Raw genomic sequence first — 24,492 nt, 5'->3', positions numbered from 1 at the left:
CGGGTACCAAATCCCATCTCCTTCAGTGTGCCCATCATGAATCCCCAGTCTACTCGATCGAAAGCTTTTTCTGCGTCTATCGATAAGAGTAGACTGGGGATTCTGCTCTCTTGCATTTTCTGGAGAAGCAGTAGTGTCCTCACACCATTGTCCCTTCCCTCTCGGCCCCCCACAAACCCTACTTGGTCTGGGTGGACCAGGTTCGGGATTAATTTTTTCATTCTAGTAGCCAATATTTTTGCAAACAATTTTATGTCAGTATTTAGCAATGAGATTGGTCTATAGTTTGAGCATATCAAACCCTCGCTTCCTTCTTTCAGTATTGTTGTAATAATTGCTAAAGAGGCTTCCTTACTCAGACCATAGTTTGTACCTAGGCCATTAACCACTTGCTTACAGGGCACTTAAACACCTTCCTGCCCAGACCAATTTTCAGCTTTCGGTGCTCTCACAATTTGAATGACAATTACTCAGTCATGCAACACTGTACCCAAATGAATTTTTTGTCCTTTTTTTCCCACAAATAGAGCTTTCTTTTGGTGGTATTTGATCACCTCTGGGGTTTTTATTTTTTGCGCTATAAATGAAAAAAGACCGAAAATTTTGAAAAAAAACGCATATTTCTTTGTTTCTGTGACAGAATTATGCAAATTATTAATTTTTCTTCATAAATTTTGGTCACAATTTATACTGCTACATGTCTTTGGTAAAAATAACCCAAATTAGTGGATATTATTTGGTCTTTGTGAAAGTTAGAGAGTCTACAAGCTGTGGTGCGAATCGCACAAAATTGATCACATCTGATGTACTGGTGGCCTATCTCGCTTCTTGTGACCCGAACAAGCCAGGAAAGTACAAATACCCCCTAAATGACCCCTTTTTGGAAAGTAGACATTCCAAGGTATTTAGTAAGAGGTATAGTGAGCTTTTTGATGTTGTCATTTTTTTCCCACAATTCTTTGCAAAATTACGATTTTTCATTTTTTTTTTTTTTCTCCACAAAATTGTCATTGTAATAGGTTATTTCTCTCACGTGGCATGTGTATACCACAAATGACACCCCCCAAAAAATTCTGCTACTCCTCCTGAGTATTACAATACCACATGTGTGGGACTTTTTCACAGCCTGGCCACATAGAGAGGCCCAACATGCAGGTAGCGCCATCATGTGTTCTAGGAACATAAGTTACACATCTAACTTGTTGACTATTTATTACACTTTTGAAGCACCAGGACAATGACACGTGACACTGATGACAGATGGCACTGATACGTGGCAATGATGACAGGTGGCACTGATGACAGATGGCACTAATATGTGGCACTGATGACAGATGGCACTAATATGTGGCACTGATGACGCGTGGCACTTATACGTGGCACTAATACGTGGCACTGATGACACGTGGCACTGAAACGTGGCACCGATGACAGATGGCACTAATACGTGGCACTAATATGTGCCACCGATGACAGATGGCACTAATACATGGCACCGATGACGCGTGACACTGATGACAGATGGCACTGATAAGTGGCATTGATGACACGTGACACTGACAACAGATGGCATGTGACACTGACAGGTGGCACTGATGACAAATGGCACTGATACGTGGCACTGATGACAGATGGCACTATGTGGCACTGACGGCAGGTGGCACTGACGGCAGGTGGCACTGACGGCAGGTGGCACTGGGGGCAGGTGGCACTGACGGCAGGTGGCACTGGGGTGGATGGCACTGGGGGCAGGTAGCACTGGGGTGGATGGCACTGGGGGCAGGTAGCACTGGGGTGGATGGCACTAGGGGCAGGTAGCACTGGGGTGGATGGCACTAGGGGCAGGTAGCACTGGGGTGGATGGCACTGGGGGCAGGTAGCACTGGGGTGGATGGCACTGGGGGCAGGTAGCACTGGGGTGGATGGCACTGGGGCAGATGGCACTGCTGGGGGCGGATGGCACTGCTGGGGGCGGATGGCACTGCTGGGGGCGGATGGCACTTTTTATTTCATTTTTTTAATTTATTTTTTTTCCACAATCAGAACGGCTGCCGCTGCAGCCGTTCATCTCTCCCCTCTCGCACTGTCTGTGCGAGGAAGGAGAGCGGCGCTGCGAGATGATCTCATATGTTTACATATGAGATCATCTCCCATTGGACACGCCGATCACGCTGTAAACGGCCGCTGTGATTGGCCGTTTACAGCGATCTGTGTTTGCCTGTCCCCGGGGGACACGGCGAACACAGAACTTCCGTGATGCGCGCCCGCGGCGGCGCGCATTGCGGAAGTAAACATCAGGCCGTCCAGGGACGACCGCCCGGACGAACGCGCCTGCTCTACGGCCGTCATTCGGCTATAGGGCGGGCGCGAGGAGGTTAAAATATGCACATAACCTTGGTGACAATATTTCCCCAAATTTCTTAAGATATTCTATTGTATAGCCATCCGGGCCCGGGCTTTTCCCTCCTGTAGTTTCTTTTATTGCTTGTTTTACTTCAAATACTGTTATAGGGGACTCCAATTCCTGTGCTATTTCCTCTGGTAGTCTAGGGACCTTGGCATTTATTATGTATTCTTTAATTTTCTCCCTTCTAATATTCTCTTGTTGTTCTGTCTCCTTTTTCCTTACCCAATATAATTGCTCATAGTATTCTCTGAATACCTCCGCTATATCTTTAGTCTTATACTTGGTCTCACTGTTTTTATCTAATATTTTCTCAATAAAGTTTTTTGTTTTCTTTTTCCTCAGTATCCTCGCTAAACTCTTACCGTTCTTGTTACCCCACATATATCGCTCTTTCGCTATTTTATAATGTTCTCTCCTTGCTTCTTGCTCCATTGTTTCCTCTAGCTCTGATTTTTTAATAGCTAAATGCCGTTGTAGCGCCTGTGTCTGTCCTTGTCCATTCTGTTTCTCTATTTTATGTTTTAATTCTAATCTTCTAATTTCTTCTCTTAGTTCCTTTACCTTATTATTCCTTTCTTTTTTTTCTTTTTGCCCCAAGGGAGATATATATTCCTCTTATGTAAGCCTTACGGGCCTCCCATAATATGTTCTCCGCCGTCTCTTCCTTCCCGTTTGAGGCAAAAAAAAAATCCAACTCCTTTCTTATTATTTCCTCTCCTTCTGCATCTAATAGTTCTTTATTGAGTTTCCAGGTAAATGGGGTTTTTTTCATCTCTGGGATATTAATTCTCATAGTTATGGGTGCATGATCTGACATGGTCCTAATTCCAATGTCCGTATCCACCACTTCCTCCAATAACTGATGTTCCACCAACCAGTAATCTATCCTGGTGTACGTCCCATGCACAGGGGAGTAGAACGAATAATCTTGTTTCTTTGGATATTGCATCCTCCACACATCTATCAGCTGTAACTCAACCATCCATTGTTTAATTGCATTCCTTTGTCAGTTCCCCGTCTCCTGTGCATGGGACGAACTATCCAGTCTCGGATTCTTCTGAAAATTTAGGTCTACTGCTACAATTACCCTCCCCTCCTTAAATTCCCAGAGTTTTCCAAGTGTCTTTCTCAAATAGATTATTGGGTTCTTATTTGGGCTATATATATTTGCCAGAGTATATTTTATTCCCCATAATTTCCCTTTTAAAAACAGGAATCTCCCTTCCGGGTCCCCCATCCTGCCCTCTACCTTAAATTGTATATCCCGGCCTAGTCCCACCACTAACCTCTTTGTTCTACTTGAAACGGAGTCTCCATAGAACCAAGTTGGGTATCTTGGGGAATATAGTCTTATTTTACTTTCATGTGTTAAGTGTGTTTCCTGCAAGAACACAACCTCTGCATTAAGTTGCTCCAATTCTCTTAATATCTTAAACCGTTTGTTTGCTACATTCAGACCTCTCATGTTATCTGACACGCTGTTAACTATTGTCATACTAAGTAATAGAAACACATTTTTTTGTGTTACGCTGCTGGGTTATATGTATCCGTGATGGGGGAAGGCTAATGGGAGGGGGAAGGGGAGGGGGGGAAGGGGGGAAAACAAAAGGGGCGGGGGGGGGGGAATGGTGGGACGGGGAGATAAGGGGTATATACTGTGACTTTGGTATACAGCAGTATTTGGATTTCCAATATGGTATTTTAGCAGACTGATCCACAAAATTCTGCAGTTCTTAATAAGTATGGTAGATAATAATCAATAGTAAACTGCGCAGGTTTTGATAAGAAATAGTAAGTTATAGCCAATAGTCAATAGTAGATTGTGCAGTTATTAAAATAGTAAGTTATAGCCACAGGGAAAAGAGGGTTTCTTAGCACAAGCAGGTAGGCAGCATGTTCAAGGGTAGAAGACACCTTTAGGAGATATACAAACAGAAGACAAAAAACAGCGCCAACCTAAGTGCAGTATTTCAAATCACAGGTATTTATTCACAAAGTAATAAACTCACTCTCTGTTGGAGTAAATCAGGCACATCACGTTTACGTGGAAGAGAAGTTTGTGGGGTACATCACAGGGCTCCCGGGGAGAAGCGATCCTCTTATGCTGTGGGTTCCCGTCCGGTGGCGCCGGTGGTCTCTGGCTCGGTGTCGCAGCATCACAGATGTCAGCTGATGGATTGTTCAGGGTCGTGCTGTGATGACGTCGTTGCGCACGCATTCGGAGCATGCATGCTCCTTCATCAGGCATCTCTCTGTTGTTTTTGCAGCTCTTTCATTTGTGTTTTTAACCCAGCTATCTCCAGTGTTTGTCTCTCCGTTTTCTCTTCCACCTCTTCTACCCTCTTTACAAATGTCCCAGATCCATACGTACATTAGCAACCTCACTTTTAATCAGGTTTTCCATTCTCTCAAACATTGCTAACATATCCAATTTAGTGGGCATTAGGGATTCACTTCTCAGGTCTTCCCCCTCTGTAATCTCCATCTCTGTTTCCATGTTCTCCTGCATCTTCTCTCCTTGGCCTCTCCCTTTAATTTAGCTGTCTCTTTTCTTGCGCCTTTAGTTGACTGGGCTACTTTTTTTTTCCATATTTGGGCTTCTATTGTTCCCTTCTTTAGTTGTTAAGTATTTCTGGATTGAGCTTGCGTTTGTACTCGAGTTTAAGCTCTCTCTGGGGGTTTTAGGTTCTGTTACTTTTGGGGATCGGCCTTTCATTTTTCCTTTTGGGTTTGCGCCCCTCTAGCTTGCTCCTCTTGCCTCCCCAAATAGTTGTCTCTTGAGGTGTTTAATATGTCTCCTTCTTCCTCTCCCCCTTTCCTTACCCCCTTTTTTTTTTTTTTGCAAAGAGAAAAAATAAAAACCTCCCTTCCTTGGGACCCAACCGTCTCTTTAATAGTCCAGGGGATCTATCCCCTTGTATTTATGCAGGAATAGTAAGATGCATATGGCAAAAAAACTGATGCTTGTCTCATTCAATGTACATCTTTAAACCATCTCTTTTAGTTCTATTGATATATATTTAGTGGTGGTACATCAGTTGCATCAAAAAAACCTTCTCCAGTCGATCAATTGTCAATCCATTGTACACTCCTTTCACTTCCGCCTTTTAGCACATATATTTGACACAGGTACTAGCAGAAAGATAGCAAGAATATAAACCTTCTTTTCTCCTGAGTAAAGTTTAATAACAGTCCCTTTTTTATCCATTCATATCTTATGCATTAACTGTATGTACATTATCTCTGTATTCATTCAGTGATTTTAAGAAGCATTCCTTTACCTTCACTGTCTGTGTCACAACAGCTTGCTCTGTCTCCCTCTCTGGCATGTCATGGGTAGTCCTGGCAGTTTCTCGGAAGCAGACAGAGGTTATAGAACCACTCCTGAAGAAGGGGGAGGTAGGGGGGAGGTAGGGGAAGGCAGAGGAGGAGGGGTAGAGAGAGAGGGGGCAGGTCACACAGCTGGAGATAGGGATAGAGGGCTTGTCATCTGTTGTCCTGTCGGCTTCCTTCCCATACCCTCCCAAAGAGGGGGGGCTGCTCTCATCAGCCTCCACCGGTCACTCTTTGGACGAGTCCCGCTCCGTGCACCTTATCTCATCCAGGAGGGGCTGCTCTCCCCAGCCTGCTGTCACCAGCCAGCTCTCACCGGCTTCCGTCGATCCTCCTATTGTGGATCTGGCGCTATAGTGCTTCTCTCGTCCGGAAGGGGGGCGCTCTCACCAGCCTCTACCGCTCACCATACCGGCTGAAGGCAACGCCGTGCGGGGGGGGATAGATCGTCCTAGTGGGGGGCCTCCACGTCGTATCCCCGGCCGTCCATCCGGCTCATCCATCTCCTCGGCCCTCACAGACGCCGCGTCAGGCTCCTTCCCCAGCGTTCTGACGTCACATCCCCGCCCTCTGCTGTAGGAGCTTTCCTGGATGACCAGGTAATAATTGGTTTGAGGTGTGTAGTGTAATAATATTTGAGAAAATCTGGGTCTCCCAGACCTCCACGCCATCTTGGAGCTAACATCACCGGACCTGCAACCCTATGTGCTTGATAGTGCCATATAAAATTGAGAAAATTCCTCTGAACAGCCTTTAGTTGGGACATAGGGAAGGGGATCGGGGGAGTGTCAAAAAGGTAGAGGAGTCTAGGCATTACCGACATCTTCAGAACATTAATGCGGACCAGAAGTGAGAGGGGAAGCGAGTCCCATTGCTTCAAAAGCCTATCGATGTCGTGAAAGAGTGGGGGATAATTAGCCTGGTATAGTTGAATAAGAAGGAGTTATGTTAATCCCCAAGTATTTAATGGAATCTGTGCACCAGTGAAAGGTGTAATTATTTTGCAATAGATTAAGATCGGAACAGTTAATGTGTATGGGTAAAGCTTCTGTTTTACTCGTGTTAATCTTATACCCTGATATTAAGCTAAAGTCTTTCAGCAGGGACAGAAGGTTCGGTAGTGAGGTGTGGGGTTTAGTCAGTGTCAGAAGGATGTCGTCCGCGAACAGGGACATTTTATATTCCCTGTGGCGCAGGCACACCCCCTAATGTCTGGGTGCATGCGGATGGCCTCCGGCAGGGGTTCTAGGCAGAGCATAAAAAGAAGAGGCGACAGGGGACAACCCTGTCTAGTGCCATTACTCAAGGGGAAAGAGGATGATAAGTAGGATGCCAATTTGACCTGGGAAGAGGGGCGAGAGTAGAGGGCTTCAAGGGCTGCTATAAAAGGCCCTGTGAAACCGTATATATAGAGAGAGTAGCAAGCATGTAAGGCCAGCTCAGCCTGTAAAAGGCTTTCTGAGCATCTAGACTTAGGATAAAAGCTGGAGGGAGGTTTTGTGTAATAGATCAATAAGGTCTATCGTGCGCCTGGTATTATCTCCTGTGTGTCGGGTTTGTACAAAGCCCACTTGGTCTCTATGAATAAGTGTAGGGATTATATGGGTCAGCCTGTTAGCCAGTATCTTCGTAAAGATTTTATAGTCAGAGTTTAATAATGCTATGGGCCTGTAATTGTCTGGCAGGGAGGGGTCTTTACCAGGTTTTGGAATGACTGAAATATGGGCATGGAGGAATTGGGCGTGTGGAGTTGAACCTTTAAGTAAGGAAGTATAGAGTGAGATCATGTGGGGACTCAGGTAGGAAGGTCTTGTAATAGGATTAAGGTAACCCATCGGGGCCTGTAGCCTTTTGACTGGGGAGCTGCGCGATTACCTCTTCAAGTTCATCGGACGATATGGCCAAGTTCAGGGTTGCAAGTTGATCGGGGAGGAGTTTAGGCAATTTCAAGTGTTTAAAGAAGAGATCAAATTTTCCTTGTGTAAAGTCATAATTTGGGTCCGTCTGTAGGCAGTTATATAAGTTATGGTAGAAATCTCCGAAGATCCGTGACATAGTCAAGGGGCAGTATGTAGGCGAACCATCGGGATGTCATAGCAAGTCGGGGGAGGGTTGAAAGGGGCGTGATTTTAACCTATTTACCAGTAGCTTATGAGGTTTATTAGAGAATTCATAAAACTTCTGTTTGGACCACAGAAGAGATTTGTCTATTTTGCTCATGGCTAGGGATTTGAGCTGATTACGCAGTGAGACGACTTTCCGGAGCCTGTCTACCGTGGGGGAGACCAACAGCAATCTCTCTGCCAAACGCAAGTCAGTCATAATGGCAGAACGCTGGGATGCCGCACCTTTTTTAAGACGGGATCCCAGCGCTATGCACTGTCCACGAAAAACAGCTTTGCGGGCCTCCCACAGGGTGGAGGGCTCCGCGACCAAGCCAGTGTTAAGTTGGAAGTATTCCGTGAGGCCATTTGTTAAAAGGCTTTTAGTTTCTGGAGAGTGAAGAAATGTCTCATTCAGTCTCCAGTGACAAGTCTTAGGAAAGGTAGATGAAAGATGAATATCTAGTTGAACTGAGGAGTGATCGGACCATGTAATAGGGTTGATTTCGGAGGAGACCGCTGATGTTAATAGGGGCGAGGAGATAAAGAAATGATCTAATCTGGAATAAAGTTTGTAAGGATGTGAGAAAAAGGTATACTGTTTATGAGTAGAATGTTTTATCCTCCAAATGTCTAACAAGCGTCTAGATCTGATCAGCTTACAGAACGATTTAGACAGGCAAGTGGCTCGGAGGGAGAGGCTGAGGGAAATAGAGTGCGTCTATCCCTGTCTGACGACATCGTCATATTAAAGTCTCCTCCTATGACCATAAAAGGTTGGGCAAATCGGTCTAGAGTGTCAAAGACTGAGGATAGAAAGTTAAGCTGACCCGAGTAAGGAGCATAGACGTTAACTATGGTGAGGGATCGAGCAAATAGGGAACATTTTAGAATGATAAACCTTCCATGAGGGTCTAGGTGGGACGATGTGACCTTTAACGGGCAGTGCCGACTAATCAGTATAGCTACACCCACCTTCCCCGATGGGTCAGATGCTGGAAAGGAGGTAGGGAAATGTTTGCTGGCAAACTTGAGAGAGCCTCCAACATGGAAGTGGGTCTCTTGGACCAATATCACGTCCGCCTTGGAAGCTTTAAACTCCTTCAGAGCTAACCATCTTTTTTGAATGGAGTTTAACCCTTTAACATTATAAGGTAGGAGCTTTAATGCCATAGCAAATCAGCCAGGGACCAGAGCTTGACAGTAAACCTCACAAATGTAACAAGCGGGGTACTACATAGAACCCAAGACAAAAATATAATATATAACAAAGCAATGTGCATGACACAAATATCAGTGCGATTGTGTAAGAAAATCTGTACCAAAAGTAAGCAGAACCAGTGGAAGATGGGGAAAAATCCCAGTATCCCACAAACAATGGAAAAAACGTACCATAAAAGAAAAATAGGGGGTCGGGGTTTAACGACCAGCCAATAGAAACCTGGATGGCTAAGCACCACCAGGGAGCCCAGGTCGAAGCCATGGGTCTGAAGTGGAGAAATATACATCTCCAAAAAAAAAAAAAAGAGAAAAGGGGACCAGGGAATCCCCAGTCTCTCCCCGAGAAAAAGGAAACAAGTTGCCCCCAGTGAGATCAGGAGACCTCGGTTGTGTGGAAAGAAAAAAAAAAAAAAAACCTTGAACACATGTATATCTATGTGCATACCCATAGATATGTCCACACATATATACATATACGCAAACAGAATACTCAAATATTATAGTTTCTATCAGGCAAAAACATCACAACCTGTTGAGGAAAGGGAAAGAAAATTTGGTTAAACCGGAGGCAGCATTAAATAAGTTCGGCCACTCACCCCCCGGGCCAGGGGGTAAATATACCCACTAAGGGGTGTTGACTACCCATAGCAGCAGTTTGGTGTCAAGGTAAATAAGGCATCCAGAGTGAATCAGGAGGAGACAGCTCAGGTCGGGAGTCTGGAGGCCCGACTTTTCCGGGGTGTATAGTTGGATTTGGACGGCTTCTGCCGCACCAGGGTCCAGATGCGGCTCGGAGCTTGCGGAGGCTTGGGTGTAGCTGGAAGAGGCGGAGAGTCTTCTTCTGGAAGAGGTGGAAGCCCCAAGTTGCGCAGGAATGTGTCACTTTCTTGCAGATCCCGTAGGGAGTATTGGATGCCTTCCTTGGAAGCAGACAGGCGAAAAGGGAAGCCCCACCGGTAGGCTATCTTATGAAACTGTAAATGCAAAGTTAATGGACGGAGGGTTCTCCTCCTTGCCAAGGTAATGGGTGATAGATCGCTAAAGATTTGGAGCTTGGAGCCTTTAAATTCAACTCTGGACAGATTGCAAGACGCTAGAGTCAGGGCTTCCTTGCTGTCATAGTAGTGAAAACGCACAATCATATCTCTCGGGTTGGCCCCTAGAGGGGGCTTTGGGGCTAGCGACCGATGCGCTCTGTCCAGGCGATATTTGGGGCTACAAAATTGAAAAGGCTTAGGAGGTAGGCGTGCAGATCCTTGTCTTCTACAGTTTCGGGAATACCTCTGAATCGAAGGTTCTGTCTACGCTCTCTGTTCTCCAGATCTTCCTGCTGGGCTTGTAATTGAGTCACGGTATTTTTAATAGTGGCATTGTCTTCTTCAAGAACTTGGATATATTGCACCATTTCGTCTAATTTATATTCCAGAGAGTCTGTGCGTTCGCCCAGCTGATCAATCTCCCCTCTCAATTCCTTGGCCACTTTTCCTACTTCCTGTGCAATGGTGTGAGTGATTTCCTGTAATAGGGAGTGTAGTTTAGTGTCCAATAACTCCGCGGTTAGGGGGGGAGAGGGGGAGGATGAGCATGTGGAGGTATCATTAAAGAGAAAGTTGGTACACATGTCAGGCTGGTCCGGTGGGATCTGTGAACCTTTGGGGGCCCCCGAGGCTGTTTGAGAAGGTCTGCTCAAGTAGCGGTCCATTGCTAGGGAGGGAGCGATTTAATAGAAGAGGAGTAAGTGCATCGTTGGTCCCCAATTTTGCCCATGGGGTGTGTGGCCGACTGAAATTAGTTAGAAAGGAGACACCCGTGTATGTAAAAGCTCACATGGAAGAAAAACGGGAGTCACGGAGAGATGACGGGGGATCCAGGTCCCGGCCTCAATAGTCCGTCACATCTATAGGCCTTGCGTGATTAACATGGGACATTATGGGGGCAGGTGCACAGGTCTGGGTGGGGTGCCAAGCCCCCTTAAATCCGTAAAGGGGGAAAGGAGGAGGAGGGGATGTAGTCCCACCAAGCTGTAGCGTCTTTAATAGCCAAATTCCAGGGGTTAGTAAATGTGGGGTTCAAAACACACCCAGGACAGGAGCAGCACACACCCGTTGTTTAGAGAGTGATATGATGGGCTGCAGTCTGTACTAGTAAGAGTAACTGTAGCAGTATTGAAATTGGGTGAAGCAAGATGGCCACTGGGTGTATGTCACATAGTAGGGATCTAGCACAGTCCGGGGGACAGTGGAGTGGCAATGAGATCACTGGCTGTTCAGAGAGGGCACAGAAGTAAGGGCAGCTAAGGCAGGCTAACTGAAGCAGGCTAGTAGAGGAGGGGGGGATTCCGTTGAGGTCTGGGTGAGTAGGCCTGAGGTGTAGCAATATGGCCGCCGTATCCCTCACCTGCACTCCGACCTCTGGGCTCCTCCTCAGGCTCCTCCGCTCCCCGAAGGATGACTCTCGGGGCTCCTCTGTCGGGGGACCCCCCGAGGGGTCCTCAGAGGCGGCGGGGGTCTCGTAGAGCACCACAGGCCGGCGCTAATCTTCCGGGCCTAGTAGGCCCCAAGATGGTGGCGCCGCGTCTGGTGCTGCGGCCGGACGAAGACCAGCTTTTCGGCGGTCGGAGGATCTGATATAGGCACCGGACTGTGCCTCTCACTGTCGGTGGCCCAGATGGGCGGCAGGGACCCTCCGAGGAGCTCGCTGAACGCGGATGGCCTCGGTTGGCCTGTCTTTGGAAGCAGTGATCCCTGTCATGTTCAAGTGAGCCCATCCACCCTACAGTTAGAACATGCTGAGGGCACACAGTTAACCCCTTGATCTCCCCCTAGTGTTTAACCCCTTCCCTGCCAGTGTCATTTACACAGTAATCAGTACATTTTTATAGCTTTAATCGCTGTATAAATGTCACTGGTCCCAAAATAGTGTCAAAAGTGTTCGATGTGTCTGCTGCAATGTCGTAGTCACAATAAAAATCACAGATCGCTGCCTAATATTACTAATAAAAAAATTAATAATAAAAATGACAAAAATCTATCCCCTATTTTGTTGACGCTATAACTTTTGTGCTTGATCCTAATGTGCATGGACAGCACACACCGAGCTGCTGAATGCAAAATTCCTGTAGCAGCAGCATTTTTAAAGCTCAGTGTGCGTGGACAGCACACAATAAATCACACAAAAAAAACAGACAAATCCCCTGCTGGGCAAGAGGACTCCTGTGTGAACCATGTGTAAAAGGGGTCTAGGTAAATTGCCGGGTTTACACTTAAAAACTCACTTGCTTTTTATAGAGAGGTAGTAGGGACTGTTAGGGTCCTTTCACACAGGGGCTGATACGCCCTGTTGGTATCCGCTTGCTCAGCGGGGATCGCCGGAGCGATCTCCGCTGAGCAGGGAGATGACAGGTCTGTCTCTGCACACTGCGCAGGGACAGACCTGTCACAGCGCCGCTCTCCTCTATGGGAGATCGGGTGACGACGGACCGATCCGATGACGGATGGAAAAATAGATTTTTCCTCCGTCACACTTTTTCAGATCGGAGCGGCTTGGATGTCAGCGGACATATCACCGCTGACATCTGAAGCTCCATAGAGCTCTATGGAGCATCCGTTCAGGTCCGCCTGAAAAACTGACAGGCGGACCTGAACGGATAGTCCATGTGAAAGGGGCCTTAAAGAGGCCTCCATGGTGAAAGGTCCACTCTAAGCCACAAAGAGCTTGTTCTGAGTTCTGACTCTCATACACTCCATTTATTTGTGGATATATAGCTTGGTTTGAGACTGAATCTCAGTGATAGTCAATTGACGAGCCTTTGAGGGTCCCAACTGCACTGCAGCCCCTGATATGCCAAAGGGTTGTGCATATTATTTAGTGCTAGACATACTACAGGAGACAGTCAGAGACTGCACACATACTACTGGAGATGGTCAGAGACTGCAGACATGCTACAGGAGATGGTCAGAGACTGCAGACATACTACATAGCTCCCAACTGTCCCTGATTTTGAGGAACTGTACCTGATTTGGAGTAATGTCCCTCTGTCCCCATTTCCTCCTCATTTGTCCCTCATTCTGGTCTGATTTATATAGTTGTATATAAAATGCACTTTTTATCTTTTAAAAAGTGTTTCCCAGTGCTAAACCTTTCATCCAATTTCTGCATTTGTAAATTTGAGAAGCCAATATAAAGGAATAGTAGTGGTAAGAAAAATTCCTTGTGGATTTAGTTAACTTTTTTGGGGGTTAATTCGCCTTTAAGGGGGTGTGGCAGGGGGGCATGTCCTATGCCTACATATGTTTGCTAGTAGGTGCCCTTGTTCCCATCTCAAAATGTTGGGAGGTAGTATGATACTATAGGGAATGATCAGAGACTGCAGACATACTACAGGAGATGGTCAGGGACTGCAGACATGATACATGAGATGGTCAGGGACTGCAGACATGATACATAAGATGGAAAACATAAAAAGGAAAGAGGGGGGAATGGGGAAGTATTGGGACTTTATATGAAACACACCATTCAGGTCGGATGAGAACATTACAGTAGATATAGTATATGTAATTAAATGAGTGGCTATCATGGGCATATTGTTAATAGTTGATAAAGAATTTAATCAGATAAATAATTAGATACAGTACATATTTTAACATAATTATATCATCATAGCAATATACAATTTATAACAAAGTAAACAATGTAGCACATAGTATAAAACGTATCAAAATATACCCGAAGATAGGCACAAATATAAAAGTTGATACGTTTTATACTATGTGCTACATTGCTACTATGTGCTACATTGTTTACTTTGTTATAAATTGTATATTGCTATGATGATATAATTATGTTAAAATATGTACTGTATCTAATTATTTATCTGATTAAATTCTTTATCAACTATTAACAATATGCCCATGATAGCCACTCATTTAATTACATATACTATATCTACTGTAATGTTCTCATCCGACCTGAATGGTGTGTTTCATATAAAGTCCCAATACTTCCCCATTCCCCCCTCTTTCCTTTTTATGTTTTCCATATAAACAGGGATGGAGATCCTGTGTACTGGATGGTCACGGTCTCATATAAAGTCCCAACCTTTCCTCCTTTTATGCATCGCATGATACATAAGATGTTCAGAGACTGCAGACATGATACATGAGATGGTCAGAGACTGCAGACATGATACATGAGATGGTCAGAGACTACATGCAAATTACAAGAGATGGTCAGAGAATGTATTATGCAATTTCGCCTGAACCCAGGGTAACGGTGTATAATATTGTAGGGCTGTTCCACTCTACTTAAACCAGCTCTGCAAGATCAAGTCGGTAATCCTCTTTACAAAGTACACCTAAGTTACAGAAGGTAGCAGCACTTCCAAATTCCAAAATAAAATCTGAGCAGTTGACTGTTTGTAAGACAGGAGCAGTGGGGGGACATTAAATGGGTCTGTGAAGCTGCTAGCCTACTTCAAGCAAATCATGCAGCACACAGAACTCTAGCCAAAATAACTAAATAGCAACTGAAGAAGATCATCAGCAGCAATGTGTCATACTGCCATTCATCACATGTAATGCCGGCCGGCTGCAGCATCTTCAAGAAATCGAATCAGTGTATTCAGGCAGTGTGCAGGTTGTGTTAGGCAGGTATAAAAATAAAAAATTTAAAAAATGAGTAACAATTGAGACAAGAGGGAGGGGAGGCTTTCCCTGATCAATGTGTATTTTGTTTGACCTGCACACTAATTAGATTTGAAAACGTTGCAGCTGGCATTACATGTGACAAGTGACACATTGCTGCTGACAATCTCCAGGGAGGGAGAGACACAAAGTACCTGAAGCACAGGAGCTTCAAGAAGGTATGAGCAAAGTTACACAAAACAAATCATGCAGCACACACAGGACTCCGAAATAACTCAATAGACACAACTAAAGATCATCAGCAGCAATGTGTCACTTGTCAGATGTAATGCCAGCCAGCTGCAGTATCTTCAAGAAATCGAATCAGTGTATTCAGGCAGTGTGCAGGTTAAACAACATACACACTAATCAGGCAAAGCCTCCCCTTGCTATTGTCTAACTTGTTACCAGTGTTGCCAAAATCCTGCAGCATTTTATTACTGACAAAACATGGGAAATGTACTGACAGAGCACATTTTTTACTGACAACCTGAAAAATGACAGAACTCCTATTAAAAACAAAATCAACCGATAGTTAAACAGTATAAACACAATATGGAAACACTGACAATGCCCACAAGTAATTTGCCTAGTTTACAATAAAAAGTCACACAGCATGACAAATTATCAGTCCCTAATATTTACAGACAGTTACAAAAATCCCTGATCCCGTTCATTACTCTTTTTTTTATACCTGCCTAAATTAACCTGCACACATACTGAACACACTGATTAGATTTCTTGAAGACGCTGCAGCAGGCCAGCATTACATGTGACGAATGACAGTGTGACACATGGCTGCTGATGATCTTCAGAGTCCTGCGTGATCCGTTTCATGTACTGTAACTTTGATAATACCTTTTTTTTGTAGGTCCTTCGTGTACTTAGTGTCTCTGTTTGAAATTCGGTAATAGCTCTACAGAACATACAATGCACAGCCCATGAATTTATCTGCTGCTTAACTGCAGACAGGAAACAGGAAAAGTTATTATACAGAGAAAAGACATAGAGTTTACCATAGAGCAGCTACAAACTTATAAACACTGCCATCTTCTGGTTGGTGTAGTTGTTGCAAAAAATAAATGCTCCAGCCTCCAGCACCTTCTGTTTACAATCAAATGTGGCAGGCTGGAGAAGGGGCGCCAGGGAGGGAGAGTGTTGGAATACATTGATCATGTATTCAGTGCTTGCTGATCGACTAAGGCCAGCCATAGAAGGAGCGATTTTCCTTCCTGCAACCACAGGAAGGAAAATGTACCCAAGTTGATCGATTGATCAACTTGGGTACATTCAGCCTTCCCATACATGGTTCGAATCTCGGTCGGTTCCCGCTGCCGGCTTAAGGATGGGCGAGAGTAGCACTTCATTTGATAATACTAATAATACTCATTTACTTAAAGCGGAGTTCCACCCAAAAATGGACCTTCCCCTTTAAGAGAGGAGGCCCCCTGACATGCCACATTTGGCATGTCATTTTTTGGGGGGGGAGGCGGATACCCTCTCTTTAGAGGGTCCCAGCTCCCACTTCCTCCCAGCGCACAGCGGCACAGGAAGGGAGATCACCTCTCCCCACTCCCTCTCGCCAATCATCTGGGACATGTCACAGGTCCCAGATGATTACCTGGCCAGTCACGGTGCGCATGCGCAATGGGTGCCTGGCTGTGAAGCCACAGCCGGGCGCCCACAGTTACAATGCCGCCACCGCAGAGAGGAGGGCATCGCTGGACCCTGGGACAGGTAAGTGTCCGATTTTAAGCAAAACTCTGCTTTAATGTACCACAAATTTGCATTGTGAATGCACAAGTATTTATTTTTGTGCATATATAATAAAACAAGTTTAACAAAACAAAAAGGATTTGTGGGAGGAGGAGCAATTGTTGCTGCAGCCAGTGCAGTCTATTTGCCTTGTCGGCAGGCCCTCCCTCATACTCAAAGTCACGCTGGAAGTCGTGTTGCCCCTGTGTGAATGCACTGTTAATGATACGGCGCTCGCTACTATGAATTGCGCCGGCATATTATGTGTTGCGCTTAAGCGTGCAACGGTTCATATGCTCACTTGAAAATTTACCTGCCACACAAATGGAGGTATGAACTGGCACAGCACATTCATCTTAGTAAATCAGCCCCTAAGTGTCGGAGCTAACATTTTTTAATCCACTCTACAACAGGACCCGTAGGACGGACACGATGAACAGGTGAGGTAACGGTAAGCCCAACAAAAAACAGCAGCTCCTTCGGTGATCAGTGCTACAGAAGTATTATAGGCCCGCCTGGGATTCCCCTTTAGCCATAACATTCTACAAACATCAATAGTGGGTTTGGGTTAGCCTATTTTATCTGTATACATTTTTATTTATCCTTTATTTGTTGCATAGTGTTACGGACTGTTTTTTAAAAACTGTTTCAATCAGGTCCTGGCTACTTACACAGGCCTTGGCTGACTAATGTTAATCTAAACTTTATTCTTCTCCAAGTAAACTTGAAGAACAGAATTGTGTTGTTTATTATTATCAGATTATTCCATGGACCATCTTGCTAGGTGTGCCCGAGGGGCTGGGGCAGTTCTTTGGGGTTGAGAGGCAGAGTAACAGACTGAACCAATAAAAGCAGCTCCTTCGGGGGTGTTGCTAAACATACATTTCCTGCATACAATATAGTACCTATCATACAAGTCATGAATATACAATATTCATTGTTCTTCATAACAACACCTAGCCAGGAAATTCTAGTATGGAACAAAACAATAAATCTAATTTTTTGTGCAATGAAAACTGCATCTGGAAGATCATAAAACAGTTTCTCTAGCTTTTCTCTGTTGAAATCACAAACCATCACCTATATATACAGAAAATGCCTGCCAAAACCCTCTAAGCCCCTGTACACACGGTCGGAGATTTCCACAACCAAATCCGTCGGATTTTGCCCGTCGGATTTTGTCCGTCGGATCTTGTCCGAAACTGTTGCATACACACGGTCGGACAAAGTTGGCGAAAAAATCTGATCTTTCAGAACGTGATGACGTAATTTCGTTACGATGGGACTACATTCAGGCTAGTAGTCAATAGCTTTGATGTAGGAATTTGATCTGAGCATGCGTGCCACTTGGTCCGATCAAAATTCTCTACACATGATCGGAGTATGTCCGATCGGCCCAGTTGGTCGGGAAATATTTCCAACATGTTGGAAAATTGGGTCCGACGGATATTCCGATGGAATCAGTCAGATGCATACCACACACAGTCGGATTATCCGACGACACGGTCCGATAGGACACATTCCGACAAGGGCTTACAAGAACAATGACATTGTGCCATATTATGATTTTAATAGAACTATATAGGCAAAACTTTTTCTATATAATTTTGGATAGAGTAAGAGACAGTCATAACCCCTGTCAGTTTATCTTTTGCCATCTGTGCCCCACTGGGGAAATGTCCCTTCACTTCCTGTCCCATAGCCAAAACAGGAAGTGAGAGGAAATCCCTTCAAATTAAGGCAATCCCATGGGGAACCCCAGGGTATTACTTTTCTGGGTACAACCCTAAATTTGAGGTTTTGTTGTATTTTCTCTTTCAATGATAATGGTAAACAGGACAAAAAAAGAAGGTGAATCTCCCTAAGCCCCTGTACACACGGTCGGACATTCTGCCAACCAAATCCGTCGGATTTTGACTGACGGATTTTGTCCGACGGATTGTGTCCGAAACTGTTGCATACCCACAGTCGGACCAAGTTGTCTGATTTTGCGGTTGCCAAGAACGCGGTGACATAAGCCGTGTATGGCGGGACTAGAAAAGGGAAGTTCAGCACCACGTCCGGCACCCTTTGGGCTCCTTCTGCTGATCTCGTGTCTATCGCGTGTTAGTAGAAGTTTGGTGAGAGACGATTCGCGCTTTTCAGATTTGTGATTCAGAACGCTACCGCTCTTCAGTTTGTGCTCGTCTTTGCGTATCTGATAATCAGTGCGTGCAGTCATTAAGTATTTGTTTCTCATTGTGGACTATATCTTGGTATAGTACGCTTTGAAAGGCATTTTTTATTGTCTGCTTGCTTCTGCTATTCAGGTCGTTCTTTCAGGCCTTGCTGTTTATCGGTGCTTTCTGGTGTCTGTTCTGACCAGCCGACCGTTTTCAAACCATGTTTCGTCTACGTACTCGTCGTACAGTTTGTGCTGTGAAGGGGCTTCGTGTTGGGGTTCTTACTTTGACACAAGCCCGGTCCATGAACAGGGAGGGAAGGCGTTTGTGGACCAAGAATTGGTTTCGCCAGCTTCACCAGTTCTCGCACATGCCTTTGCTCCGTGAGATCCGCGAGAATAATCCTGATCATTTCAGGAATTTTCTCAGGATGACGGACCCCGTTTTTCACCGTCTGCTGGCTTTGCTGACCCCTTATATCAGTAGGCAGGATACCTTCATGTGGCAAGCCATCACTCCGGAGCAGAGGCTCATCGCCACGTTGCGCTACTTGGCGACAGGGAGAAGTCTTCAGGGCCTCAAGTTCTCTACAGGCATCTCCCCCCAGGCTCTGGGGATCATTATTCCAGAGACCTGTTCTGCCATCATTCAGGTCCTGCAGAAGGACTATATGAAGCTAAGTTTTATCCTTAAACATCACATTCTATGTATTTCATGCTTGCTAATGTCTTGCATTTCTTTCCTCATTCCCTAATTACCATCATTGCAATATGCTCTAATTCATATACTCTGCCCCTTTGTCCTCATGCATATTTGCCTCACTAACTTCCCCACCATGCTCTTCTTGGCCCATCAAACTATAGTCTAGTCACTTAACAATGTCTTTTGGCAGCTCCATAGTATTGCTTTCCCCTAAACACCCCCTAAAATCTCGACAAATGTCATGTGTGTGCTTCAATTCATGCAAAGTGACCTTTTTTTTATTTTTGGAGTTGTGCCAAACTCATTAGTAACCCCCCTCTCCCCAACTGCTACCTCAGCTGATAGCAATCTTCTATCTGATGACTTGACCCAACCCAATACACACTATACCTACCTTTTTGATGATCACATTTATGTACAAATTCACCAAAGCATGTAGTGTAAGGGCCTGCCTCAATACTTTCAAATGCTATTTTTATTTTTTTAACACATTCATTTTCTTGCTATGTAATAGCAGAATGTCATAATGTGCTTCCATTTTGTTATTATGACACTTCTTACCTGTCCGGTGGGCTGCCAATAGTGTAAGTAAGGAGGGGCTTCCCAAAGTATCACACATTATTTAGGAATTCAGCTCTCAATCAAGTGGAGAGGGTTACCTGTCCAAAACATCCCCCCCTCATTTTTTTGCATAGGCCCATCAGATGGGGGGGGGGGGGGTGATGACTCTCATAAGGGGACCTTATACTTTAGGCTTTAAATACTCAGTTCCCAAAATGTTCTAAGAATTTTGACCAAAAATGTGGGTGTCTAATCTGCTTGCAATGTTGATTTGTCAAATTACTAATTTTTGTTCTTGTTTCACTACACAGTGTCCTTCAACGCCACAGGAATGGCAGACTGTGGCCTCCCACTTTGCCAGTTTTTTTCAAGTTGTGCCTTTTTCATCAACAGTGCAAACCCAAGTTCAGAGCGAGATGAGGGGACAGTCTCTTCTTCAGATGATCCAATAATGTTGTGGGTCTGCTACACACACACCTTGTTTTTGTTAACTAATGTATGTAGTGAATTACTGACCAAAATCATGCTCATTTTCAGCACCATGGCAGGAAAATGGCATGATTGTCCAAATTTACACCTCACTGTGGGTGTTTTTCTACTAAAGGCACATCCAATATGCACTACAAGTGCACTGCAAAAGTACACCTGAAACTGCACTTGGAGTGCAAAGTGGAGTTGCCTTTAGTAAATCACACTCCTTCTCAGCACAAACTCAAATTTGACTACAAATACATTTTATGCGCAATGAAAAAGGAAGCCATACATTGTTGAGAATTCAACTTTTTAATACAAGCACATTCACATGTGCGTTTTGAAAAGGTTTTTACAACAAACCAAGAGATTTTGTGTATCCAAAACAGAGTTTAATCAGAATGTTGTTTCCTTGTTGTTTTTGTGTAAACAGGCATGTATCAAACCGTAAAATACAGAACACAGGAACTTACAAAGTTCAACTTTGAAAAGTGAAGACAATATCAGACATGAGTATGTACAAACTGGGCTGATATTGCCTTCATCACATGGGGTGTCACCCCTGAAAAAAACAAATTTGGAAGATGCACACAGTGTGTCAACATGTGCTAGCTCCCGTCATGGGGGATCAATGTACATGCTTTGGGACTGCAACCCCTTCATCTCAGACACTTTCCACAAAACATGTACATTGATCCCCCATGTTTACACACTCTGTGCATCTTCCAAATTTGGAATTTTGATAAATACAACATTTTGTTTTTAAAATAGCAAAACTAAAACCCTATCTAGTTTTTGTTGTTTCACACTCTCCCCAAAACATCAATGATGTTCTTAATTTTATTTTTAACATCATTGATGTTTTGTTGGATCATTTCCAAATCCAGATTGCACCCCATTATCTCCCCGATCAAGATCTGGGCACTTTCACTGGTAAAACAGGGATCTTCTTCCACATCACCTACAAAACAAAGCAAACAAACACACCATGTAATCCAAATATGGTGATATACACTGATGAGCTTACCGGAAGCTGTGTTCTCCGACACTCACCTGTTGTGGTGACAATTTGTCCAACCTCCACGATCTCTCCTTCCTCCTCCTCCTCCTGCTCTTGCTCCTCTGTTTCTGCTTTTGGAAGTTGCCCTTCTTTGGGAGGGGTGTGGTCCCTGGTGTCCTCATACTTGCAGAGTCTTCTCTCCCCTATGAGAATGTAAACAAAGATTAATTAGCACACAGAGGGCAGAAATAAGAATATGAAACATTGCTTGGAAGTGTTGTACAATTGTGTTTTTGGGCCGATTTACAAGGTGAGAACATTATTGGGGACACTTTGCTAAGCTGGAATACTTCCCTGCAGAACGATGTTTCATACGAACGAACGAAACCATGAACTTGAAAGTGGCCATTTTAAAATGCACAACATGAAATCAAAGCACATGGAGCAGTATGCAAGCAAGAATAATCATATGAACACACAACAACTACTTACTTTTTTTAAGAACACGCTTGATCCTTAGGTATTGCTCGTGCTCCCTCAGTTTTAGGTCTGACCAGCGTTTTCTCAGTTGATCCTTGGATCGGTGTACCCTAAAATTCTTCAGAAGACTCTTCACAACTTTATTCATGATCTTGGCCTTTCTGATATTTGGGTTTGGGTAAGGTCCATACTTCCCATCATAGTCGGACCTGTTCAATATGTCCACCATCTCCAACATCTCTCCAAAAGACATATTTGAGGCCTTAAATCTTCTCTTCCATGATCGGGACGTTTCAGGCTCCAGGCTTTCCTCACCCTCCTCCTCGTTAGTGGAACTATTATTAGTGCGCACTTGCGTTCTCTCCGCCATGTGCTCTCCCCACTGTGCCAGAAGCGAAGGGGCGGGGAATAGTCTGGAAAGAACGTCAGGGGCAAGCGGAGTTTCACGCATGCGCACTGTATATAAAACGCAACACGCGTGTATCGTCCATACGATCTGGGAAGAGAGTAAGGCGCAGATGCGACGAACGTGGAAACGAAGGTAAAATTTTTAACTTGGTGCTTCACTAGACTAGATTGCTTCTATCTAGGCCGATGTTGGGACAAGATTAGGAGGGTTTTTAATGGCATTATTAGTATTTGATGGTTTGTCTTGTGTTGTGTCTTGCAGACAATATGGATCCTTTCACAAATGCAAACTTTATGGGGCTATTCATAGAACTGTACATGGAGATGCCCTGCCTGTGGCAGTTCCACAACAAGTTTTATACTGACAGAACAAAGAGGAACGCAGCACTGGAAAACTGCTTTCTTTGTTGTGGATCATGGTCCCCACGGCAGACATGGCCTATCTGAATCGGAAAATTGGGGCCATGAAGCTTACATATCTCAGGGAGAGAAAGAAGCACCTGGAGTCCTTGAGAGCAGGAGATTCAGATGCTGTTTATTACCCCAGGATGGTTCACTTTGACAGGCTCCATTTTCTGGTAGACCAAGGGGTACCCAGGCCACCACTCAGGCCACCACTCTCCAGGCTTCCTTCAAGGCATCCTTCACCCCCAGCTGAGGCTTCCAACGTCCAACCTGGGCCTTCCAGGCAGCAACATGTGGTGGGGCCCAACTTGAGACAGGTATTGCATTGTTGAACATATTTCTTGTGTTACATTTAATGATGTTAACTAGATGTTCTTATTGATCAGTAAGTTGTGATTTCTCAAAGTGGTTTACATCTCAATAGACAGTAGTGACCAAAAATGATTGGGACGGGAAAGAAAAATGCTGGTCTCAGAATGATAGTCTGTTCTATTTGGTAACATTCAATTTGCAAAAGCCAGGAGCACAAAATGGTGTGATTGATGATCAAAAAACGAAAACTATGTCCCCTTTTCATACACAGGAAGACCTCAGTTGGGGGGAGGCTGTGGCAAGTGGCAGCCAGGAGGTCAACCAACGCCCTCCTTCTCCTCCTGCCCCAACTACAAGAGCCCAGCCACAGCCTGGAAGGATACCTGGTGGGAAGTGCCGAAGGAAGACGAGAGAGTGATGGCCTGGGTTGAGTCTGGTCTTCCAGAAGATGCAGCCTCTTGAAGATCCACATCCTGGGGACAGAAATGGCATCTGAATTTCCTGTTCTCTAGGACTTCGGGACCAGACTTCTCTCCCGGAGATATCTACTCCTCAGGCCACCAATTTTTTCTATTAGAATTTGTTCATGTCTGCCCTGGGGGCCAAAGGCTGCACCAAAGTTAAGAAGTTTCTCCAGTGCTGCGTTCCTATTTTTATTTTCTAGCGACCAAAATAAAGGTTTTTTTTGTTTGATTAAATACTTGTGTAATGTGTTTTCCTTCCAAAAAGCCAGTTTATTTGTGAGCAGGCAGGTACATTTCAAAAATACAAAGTGAAATGAATAACAAGGGGTACCAACACTAAACAACCTCCTGTAGATTAAAAAAGAAAAACCAAAGATAAAAAATAAAATAATGTTTTTGTGGTAAGTTTACACACAAAAAACACCCCAAAAAAAGGATAAATGAGCAAACTGTCTTTAAAGGAGATTTTTAGGAATTAAAAATAAAAAAACATCCAAAAAAGAATAAACCAAATCAAAAATTGTGTAGATGTGACGCAAACTAAAATTGTATTGCTGAAATGGTTAAAAAAGAGTAATGAAATCCATTCGGGAGAAGTGTGTGTGACTATGAGCATCAAAAGAAGTTTGTTCTTGCAGCATTGTAAAGAACAAGAGAATGCGCTTGATGAAAGAATTTTTAACATTGCAGCATGACGAATGTGCTATATCGCTTACGAGCAGTAGTTTTACCTGAACGAGCACTTCCGTGTCGGAATTTGAATGTGAGCATGCGTGGCACCTTATCCGTTGGAGTAGGCTACACATGATCGGAGTATGTCCGATCGGCCCAGTTGGTCGGGAAATATTTCCAACATGTTGGAAAATTGGGTCCGACGGATATTCCGACGGAATCAGTCCGATGAATACCACACACAGTCGGATTATCCGACGACACAGTCCGATAGGACACATTACGACGGATTCTCCGACCGTGTGTACAGGGGCTAACAGTTGCACAGACAGCAATAAAAATTGGCAGGGGTTCTA

This window comes from Lithobates pipiens, unplaced genomic scaffold, assembly GCF_037356315.1.
Source record: "Lithobates pipiens isolate NorthernLeopardFrog02 unplaced genomic scaffold, aLitPip1_a1.2 Scaffold_18, whole genome shotgun sequence".
Classification (NCBI taxonomy): domain Eukaryota; kingdom Metazoa; phylum Chordata; class Amphibia; order Anura; family Ranidae; genus Lithobates; species Lithobates pipiens.
Note: the sequence above shows the minus strand (reverse complement) of the source record.